Source organism: Pinus tabuliformis, chromosome 2_2, assembly GCF_031772625.1.
Source record: "Pinus tabuliformis cultivar Carrire ecotype Pingquan chromosome 2_2, CPIR1, whole genome shotgun sequence".
NCBI lineage: Eukaryota > Viridiplantae > Streptophyta > Pinopsida > Pinales > Pinaceae > Pinus > Pinus tabuliformis.
This window is the reverse complement of record NC_142300.1, coordinates 1,082,118,144-1,082,127,900: the sequence shown is the minus strand read 5'-3', so window position 1 is coordinate 1,082,127,900 and position 9,757 is coordinate 1,082,118,144. Positions and strand designations below refer to the sequence as shown.

At 34.7% G+C, this 9,757-nt stretch overlaps 1 long non-coding RNA gene across 1 annotated transcript; it reads left to right on the top strand.

Annotated features, from left to right (window-relative positions):
• Window positions 1-646: 646 nt before the first annotated feature.
• LOC149197146 (uncharacterized) lies at window positions 647-9,757 on the top strand. The gene is made up of 3 exons (XR_016254171.1): window positions 647-1,412; window positions 1,588-1,646; window positions 9,510-9,757. It is a non-coding gene; the product is annotated as an uncharacterized LOC149197146 (long non-coding RNA).

The window sequence follows — 9,757 nt, the reverse complement described above, 5'->3', positions numbered from 1 at the left end:
ATAGGGCATAATGTCAAAGAATGAGGATGTGAGGACATCTAGGACTTTTTAGGCACATCCAACTCACTAATATTTGAGAGAGATTCCTAGTTAGTTTCTTTGATAGGGCGTCTTGTATGCAATTGTGTAGAACCTTGACATACATTACCCTTTACTTATCTTAAGATACAATTTATTTATATCTATAATTTGTTTTCCTTTATATATTTTATTCTCATAATATATTTGTTTTCATCTATATATTTTACAATGATAATATATAAAATATTATGAATTATCATAAACCTATACATTACATTACTCTTATTATTATTTTATCATCCCCTATATATATTTAAAATATATATATCTATTATTTAAAATTAATATCACATTTTTAATAAAATCAATAAAAATATATTTTTAATGATTAATAAACCTATTATTATTATTATTTTCTTTAAACATTTTTCAAAATAAGTAACAAATAAACCACTCCAAACTATAAATAATAATAAAAAGAGGTTACAAGTACATGGTGCACAATTCAATGCACATAACCATATTTTAATTTCAACGGTCACATTGGTCTCTGTGCAGATCATATTTTAAATACACATTTTCATGTCAAAGGCGGCATTGGGCTCTGTGCGCATGCTAGCGGCGGATTTGAAAGAGGGAAAAACTTTTGAAATTCTTGAAATCCGATATATATTATCACAGTTACACGCTTGGCCGGCAGAGCAAGAAAGAGTGGAGGGCGAAAGATTGTAGAGTATCTGATAGACGGTAGCTGGTAGGCATTTGCTAGCCTGGCCGGCAGGAGCCAGAGTGGAGAATTTTGGCCTTTCATTTGCTACCTTGGCCGACAGAGCAAGAGTGGAGAGCAGAAGATCTGAGAGATGGTGGGCTTCTTATTTTTAGCTGGAGCTTGGCAGAGAAGGACAGAGCAGAAGATTGGAGAGATGGTGGGCTTATTTTTCGCTGGAGCTTGGCGGGGAAGGAGATGGGTAGAAGAAATTAGATAATAGCACCTGACAGATTTTGGAATTTGTTGGGTTTAGACAGAAGAACAGGACAGATTTTGCTGTTTGTTGCATTTTGATACTCTGTGTTTTCTTTTTTTCCCGGAGCATGGCCATGCTTAATTTCTGTTTGCATTTTCTTTTACTTTTTATCTATTTTGTTTCTGTTTATTTTCTTTTCCTGGTTGGTTTAGATTTGGGTTTGTTTGCTGTTTTTTTGTTCTGGTGGTTGGTGTAGATTTGGGTTTGTTTGCTGTTCTTTTGCTTCTGGTTTGAGAGGTTGGTACTGGTTTGCTGGGTCAAGGAGCTAGGGCGATGTTGCAATGAGCAAAAGAGGGAGGGCGATGTTGCAATGAGCATAAGACGGGATGATTGATTTAATTGTCTTTAATTGTGGAGACTGAGAAGGTAGGTACTGTTTTATTTATTTGGTATTTAAATTTTTGATGGTAATATTACATTATGAGATGACATAATTGTATTTCAATATCTCATAGATAGATTAGTGTTTTTACCAGAAGTTTTATCATATATATATATATATTCTTTGGATTAACTTGTGCCATTTTCTCTTGAGGTGCAGGTGAAGAACTATATGACCATCCTGGAAAACACGGCTGCGGTGTATTTTTTAGATTACAGGTGAGATTAATGTTAACTTTTTGGTTTCTCTCCTATCTCATAATATTAGGGATTAGATACATATGCACTATGGTTTTAGTTAAAAACTCCTTATTCCCAATTGCATTTGCATGTAAGGGTTGGGGAAGATTTTATAATCTTTGATGAGTTTGGTTCTTTTCTGGTTTCTGGTTTTTGGTTGGGAAAGATTTTATAATCTTTGATGAGTTTAGTTGTTCTGTCTCTAGTTTTTTTTGGTACTGTTTATGTCTTAATAGGTTTTAATTTTTGAGTATTGTTATCAAAGTTCAATAAATTGAGAGTGATTTAGTGTTAGCATAAAACCCTTGAATGTTCAAATCTAAATAAGGTTTCAGGTTTCCAGAAATTTCTTCTTAGAAATTGTTTTTAGAAGTTTATAATCTGTGATGTGTTTGGTTCTTCAATTTCTTTGGGTTTTATTTCATAATCTGTGATGTGTTTTGTTCTTCAAATTCTTTGGGTTTTATTTTTTTGGTATTGTTTATTAGGTTTTATTTTTTGAATATTGTTTATGAAATTTCAACATATTTGTGTTGATTTAGCATTAGCATAAAACCCTCTAATAACCAAGTCTAAAAAAGATTTTGGGGTTTCCAGAGTCTTCTTCTTAGAAACCTTTTGTAGAAGTTCAATATGTAGAGGCGAGTAGTACAATTAATTCTGCATTCCTTGATCAGAACCACAGCAGCCTCTTTACATATTCTTGGATTAACTAGACATATAACTAAGGGTATGTTAAGAGTTGAATTACGCTGCTATCATGTACACTTAAGCAAATTAAGCTACCAGCATATTACTCGTAAATGCGTCATTATTACCCTGTATGAGTTCATTATTACCCTGTATGAGTTCATCATTATATAGATAAATAAGCAACTTGTAAACTAGCAAATATTCTTCTAGATAGATGCTACATGAGATAATAGAACTACTACGTGGTGAGTGATCAGAGTGTAATACCAGTTTTCATGGAACATAAGTGAGTTCTTAGTCATTTTATGCTTAAGCTTGTTCTGAATTGAGCTCTAGCGTTCACACTATTATATGGTTTAGTAATTGAGATTAGCCTAGAATTACACTCTACACTGATACCAATCTCTAGATTGAATAGAATGACCTGTACTCGGATTAAAGAGTTAGCCAAGGCGTGATTCAGGTCAACAAGACTAAATAGAATGACCTGTAAATAACCCCCGGTAATCAATAGTACTATGTATAATAGCTAACATGAGAACTACGCTTAATTACATGCATATCATAGCCAATTAATGCAATACCAAGGGCATAGACTAGATTACAATATATTGGTATCTACTGAATACAGTATAAACCATGGCCCTAGTGGCAGGGTAATATGGAGTACAGTCAATTGCTCTAGTTACTCAGGATAAAACTGTTACAACACCAAAGCAAGCTAATTAAGGGTACCTGTAAGGCTGAGAATAAGGGTACCTGTAAGGCTGGGAATAGTGATGCTTTATATATCACATAACTCTTGTATTTCTACGGTTTATGTCATAGCTCTATTGTACTTGTGACGATTCAAATTTGCCCATTATGTACCTTAACAATATACTATGGACATACAAGGTAATCAAGAGTATGACTTTAGAGCGTACTCATTGATAAAAAGCGAGTATAACTGGTGTTACGGGTTGAACTTCTCCACAATAATTTCACCTAGTGGTAGTATACACTTAGATTAATAATCCAGCCTAATCATGCTTACATGATAAGTAAGTGCTCACCTTAATCCCAATGGGGTTGGTGCATGTCCTCATCAAACTTCAATATATTGGTGCTGATTTAGCATTAGCATAAAACTCTCTAATGCTCAGGTCTAAAGGAATTTTGGGATTTCCAGAATTTTTTGTTTTCAATTCTGTTAGTTTGTTTTGTTTTTTGTTATTTAATTTTATTATTATTTTGTGGAAGTTCAATATGCAAGTAGAATTTTATTGCAATTTTATTAGAGTGTTTTTTTCCTCTTTCCCCTTTGCAAACAGACTTTGGTTATTGGACATTTAAAATGTAAAGAGTGACGAGAAGTCCAAGCCATGTTGAGCTTATTTGGAGTGAGATTATTAAACCATTCAGTGACTTAGTAACAATAAAAAAAATTTGGTTTCCAGAATTTTCTTTTTAGACATTGTTTGTAGAAATTCAGTAAGTGGGTTAAATTTTATTACAATTTTTTTAGTCTCTGCACTTTTGTAAACAGAGAATTTGGTCATTGGATGTTTTTGTTTAGTTGAGTGACATACACATGTTGAGCTTATAAACTAATAAGTTGAGATTACACATGTTTGGGGTCAGATTATTAACCATTTTATTACAGTCATATTCATCAATCTCCATTTATTATTTTTCTCAACCAGCTTGAACAAGGTGTAAGGAGTATGGATAGACTTGCTAGTCCTAGGGAGACACTGCTCCCACTGCACATTGAAGCAGGACCTGTAGGAAGACATTTGGATTAGTCAAGAACACATCATGTAAGCAAACACATCTAATCAAGATCTATTTAAAAAAATATGGTTTCATATATCATGCCCTTGCCTATCTAAGTTTAAGCAAGTTGCCTAGGATGAATTGGCACTAAGTGTGCTTGGGGCCTACTTGGGATAGCTAAGGAAAGAAGGTTCAAATACTTGACAGGGGTTTGCACCTTTGTTTACTCTAAGGTGGGACAAATCTTAGGGATGTGATTTATTCTAATATGTAGTTCATGGTAAGCTCTTTCTTTTCATTCTACACAATATTCAATCCCTACATAAATGGTTTGGAAAAGGTTGAAAAGAAATGTACTTCTTACATTTTCCTTCCTATTCAGTCTACTACTGCAAACATTTCTGTAACCCAGGCCCATAAAAATGCCTTTCAGGTTTTTTCAATTTAAGAGAGTAATACACTAGCATTTATGCTTTGCATTCCCTTGCATATTGATCTTAGAAGAATGACAATTACATTCTTATCTATCTAATTCCATCCATATATGTTATGCTTTTAACAAGTTCCATTTATTAATTTTTCCCTAAAGCAATGTGGTTGGGGTTCCCTAATAACTTACAAGGAAGTGCAGAAAAACTTCACCGAAAGGAAACCAGCCAAATATTCTCTCCCCCCTTCCTATAACAACCAACCGTGGTTAGCACTGTAAAGTGGACAAAGAAAATGTAAAAATGTTAGCACTCTCTGAATATTTTTAATTGCACTATATAGTGTCTATATACCGTCATAACTTAGAGCATTTAAATAGGGTCCCTTCACTGTGTTCAGTGTCTGTACAATTATAACATAGGAGCATAATGTAGGTAGGCCCTAGGGTACATTCACTAGTTAGATTCCTTTAGTCTTTTCACTTCATTATAATTGATTTAAAATGCATCCCTAAAACTGCTTTAGGAATGAGCCAGATTCCTTTAGTCTTCTGACTTTATTATAATTGATTTAAAATGCATCCTTAAAACTGCTTTAGGAATGAGCCAAATTCCTTTAGTCTTTTGACTTTATTATAATTGATTTAAAATGAAAACTTAAAACTGCTTGAGGAATGAGCCAGTAGGGAATTTAAAGGTGTCAGAAATCAAATCAGTAAGATAGAAATTCAATTAATTTAAAATTTATCCTTAAATCTACTTTAGGAATGATAAAGGTATGAGAAATCCACCAGTGAGGTAGATGAAATATGGAGCCAGAAATGACCATGGATGTAAGAGGATGATGTTACCAGTAAGGTGCTGTAACACACCCTTGGGATTTTTTTTTTTTTTTCTTAACCTATATTATGAGGTATCTTGAGCCACCCTTGTGAACCTTTTTATTTCGTAACCCATCTTATGAGGTATCTTGAGCCAGTATTATTAGCAGTCAAACCAAACTGTTGGTGTTGGTTATCTACTTTCTATCCCTTCTTGTGGGGTTTTCTCTTCAACTAAGCTAAATAAATGCAGAAAGTGGATGTCAATTAAAAGGATCTGCCGATGAAGCTATGAGCAAGAGGGGTATTCTGAATGGTGGGGAGGAAAAGGGTGCAAGAGCATCTGGCCAGTAAACATTCAGATGAACCTGGTCATTCTGGTTGGTTGGATGCCAATGGTGAGAAAATCCTATTGTGCACCCAATAATTAGGGATGGATGGCTGACATATTGCTATTAACCAGAACAGACCCAATTCAGCATGTCTTGCAGCATAGAAACAGACCCAATAGCAGGCTCTTTTTATTTGATGACTCACACGATTAATCATAATCAAGTGTCTAGACTTTTTGGGCTGCTGTATGGCACACAATTCTCGTGACGTGTCTAGATTTTTCACAAAGAAAGGGTGTCAGGATTGCTCTATGAATAGCTTGTTGTGAGGACGAACAGTAAACTTTATCTATAACTTATATCTGGGGTACTTGGGGTTTCTATGTATACGTATATGGTATTGTTTGTTTTCTTAATCAGTGTGATCGGTTGTGTATCTTCCCTCTGATTTAAAATTGGTCCCTTAGTGATCAGTCTGCGCTACTCAATGTTTTGATTTGATAATTGGTTGGTCACTTTGTTATCAGTCTCTAGCACTCAGTATTTTGATTTGATAATTGGTCATTTGCATGGTTTGTTACCATGTCCAAATAAGGTGTCTGTGCCGCGGTAGATATACCAATGCGTAGTTCTGATTCACAGTCTAGCTCCCATGAACAACCATTTGGATTCACTCGAGTTTAATTAGGGTAAAGTTTTTTCCCATTTGAAAACCATTGCAATTTACGGAGACTGAATTGCCATCTTCTTTCCAATCGAGAAGTCTTTCAAGTTTAGGGCAAGATTTGAGATGGTCAATCTCTGCTGGTGGATCAAGAGGTTGCTACTTGTGCAATGCCTAAATCCCCTTATTTATCAAGACTTTGATTGAATAGCTTGCATGAGAAGTTCCAGATCCTTGGAATGTCCTTGTACCACTGGAATGTCAATTTTTGACCAACAGCAGATCTCCGCCTTGTTAAAATATGGATTTCGGTACTAGATATGTGCAATTCTTATAGAAAAATCAGATTGCCTCGAATTGCATACCCATTGTCCTCCTCGGTTTTTTTGGAGTTTTGTAGCCTATCAGCTGCCCTCTCATCTTTTGCACATACAGCTAATAATTCTTTTTTCCATCCCAGTTCTAGCATAGATAAGAAATGAATACTTCAAAGTTTCATGATCTTCCAATTTTGAGGTGTTTTCCAGATAAATATGGCTTGAATTTTTCGACAACATGCATAAGGGTCAATATTTCCTTATCATAGATGCATAAAAGCTTCTCTTTGTGAATCAATTTCTACTTTGAAAAGCAATAGGCTACTGATTTTGCCTGACCAGTGTTCATGTCAGTGCTCAAGGCATCATATTTCACTTCAAAAGTCTGTGAGAGCCAGCCTTCTGTTACAAGTATTTGGCAGATGCCTGCTTGAGTTGGTACAGTTTGCCATGTACAGTGATTTTTTTTTTTTTTTTAATAGTCACAGTAATTCTTTGGATTTAGTTCATTTATCTATTTATTCCAACAAACCTTTTGAAGAATGATTTACAAGAAATGCAATGTGGTGAGTGAGGACCTTCACTCTGACCCTCTCTAAACCTAGCACTGTTACACTACTGGATAAACAAACTTAAGTTACTAATGAAGTCATTTAGTTTCACCTTCTGTAACAAGTATTTGAAAGATGCTTGTTTCAGTGTTACAGTTTGCCATGTAGAGTGAACTTTTGGTTTGTCATAGTAATTCCTTGGATTGCCTTCATTTATCTATTTAGTTCAAAAAACCTTTTAAGAACGAATTACACAAAATGCAATGTGGTGAGTCTGGACAGAACATGCAACTTTCAGTGTGATGCTCGTATTTGACAGATGCCTGCTTGAGCGTTACAGTGTGCCATGTAGAGCGAACTTTCGTTTGTCATAGTAATTCCTTGGATTGCCTTCATTTGTCTATTTAGTTCAACAAACCTTTTGAAGAACGAACTACAGAAAATGCAATGTGGTGAGTGTGGACCGAACATGCAACCTTCAGTCTGATGCTCTTCAAGGCTAGGTGTCACACTACTGATAGACATACAAGTTCTTAATGAAGTCATTTAGTTTCACCTTCTGTTACAAGTACTTGACAGATGCCTGCTTTAGTGTTGCAGTTTTCCCTGTAGAGTGAACTTTTCTTTTGTCATAGTAGTTCCTTGGACTGCCTTCATTTATCTAATTAGTTCAACAAACCTTTTGAAGAATTGATTACAGAAAAATGCAATGTGGTGAGTGTGGACGGAACATGCAACCTTAGATATTCAGTCTGATGCTCTCCAAATGTAGGTGTCACACTACTGGATAGACAAACTTGAGTTATTAATGAAGTCATTTAGTTTCACCTTCTGTTACAAGTATTTGACAGATGCCTCTGCTTGAGTGTTACAGGAATGAACTTTTCTTTTGTCATAGTAATTCCCTGTATTGCCTTCATTTATCGATTTAGTGTTCAACAAACCTTTTAAAGAATGAATTACAAAAATACAATGGTGGTGAGTGTGGACCGAACATGCAACTTTCAGATCTTCAGTCTGATGCTCCCCAAACCGATCAAGACGGGCTTTTACTAGACACAATCTGATACATGTCCAATAATTATTTTACTATTATTTCTCTCTCATCCTTAAGATACCTGTATGGGGAATATTCTACTCTTCCAGGAACCTGAAATATATCTTCAGTCTGATGCTCTCCAAACTGATATATCATAAGATACCTGTAGGGGGAATATTCTATTGTTCCAGGCAACCCAAAAATATATTTCTATTGCTCTTGAAGGTAAATTGCAAATTCACTATATTCATCCTGTATAATCAACAATGAATATATCTTTATCTTTTTTGAATGTTGTGTAGCTTTTCAAAGTAACAAATTAATCATGCATAAATAAGCTCTTCTGGACTTTGATAGATAGTTTGATCAAATATGGTACAGGTCAATTGATGTACCATATGTAAAACATACTGAATTGTACAATGGGTTTGGTTCCCAACTGTACCGGTTCAGCAAAATTTATAATGGGTGTACATCGCTATTAATGCAAAAAAGACTCAATTGAGTAGTTTGTCTTACGCTGTAGGACAAAACAGATTCAATTCAGTAGTTTGTATTACGCTGTAGGGGCAAACAGACTCAATTCAGTAGTTTGTCTTGTGCTGTAGGGCAAACAGACTCAATTCAGTAGTTTGTCTTGTGCTGTAGGCCCTCGACTGCTCTCCCATCAACTTACTGAGTTACTGAGGCCAGGCCAGGCAACTGTAGTGACTTGTGTGAGCCCAATGACCTCCCCTCAGAGTGTGGCACATGAATGTAATACATGTTTTAAATATATTTTGATATTCTGTGAGCGCAATGACCAATCAGAGAGTCTGGCACATGTTTTTTTAACGTAATTAATTTATTTTAATGTATTTTGTTATTTATTTTAAGGTAAGCTACCAAGTTGCTTAGCTTGATTGAATCAGTCAATTTTATCGAAAAACAAGTGGACGGAGAGAGGGCTTTTGACAAGAAGTTATAAATGAGAAGATGGAATTGCATTTCATTTTAAAATAAAATTATAATTACAAATTTTGAAGTTTTTTATTATATGAAATAGGTATAAAAAAATAGATTGGAAGCGTTTCCATTCAAAAAAAAAAATTATATATGAGAAGGTAAATGGAATTGTTTTGCAATTTTTTACTCCATGTTTAATGGACTAATTCTGATCTGGTCTAAAAAAATATTTAATTGTTTGTTATTGATTATCTTAAAATATTATCAAAAATATAATTTTTTAATGGTATGCAGGGATCAAGAAGGTAGATGGAAAGAACAGGACCAAGAAGGTAGATGGAAAGAACAGGACCAAGAAGGGGAGTGCATTGGCAAAGGACCAAGAATCTTTGTAATTGTAAATTGTATTATTATTTTTGATGTACCACTCAAAAACAATACTTCAATAATAATCAGTTTTTTTTGGAGAGGGGGTTGACCCCTTCTCCCAACCTTCCAAGATAGCATGGCCAAAGCTATCTTGGAGGAGTCTCACTGTCTTG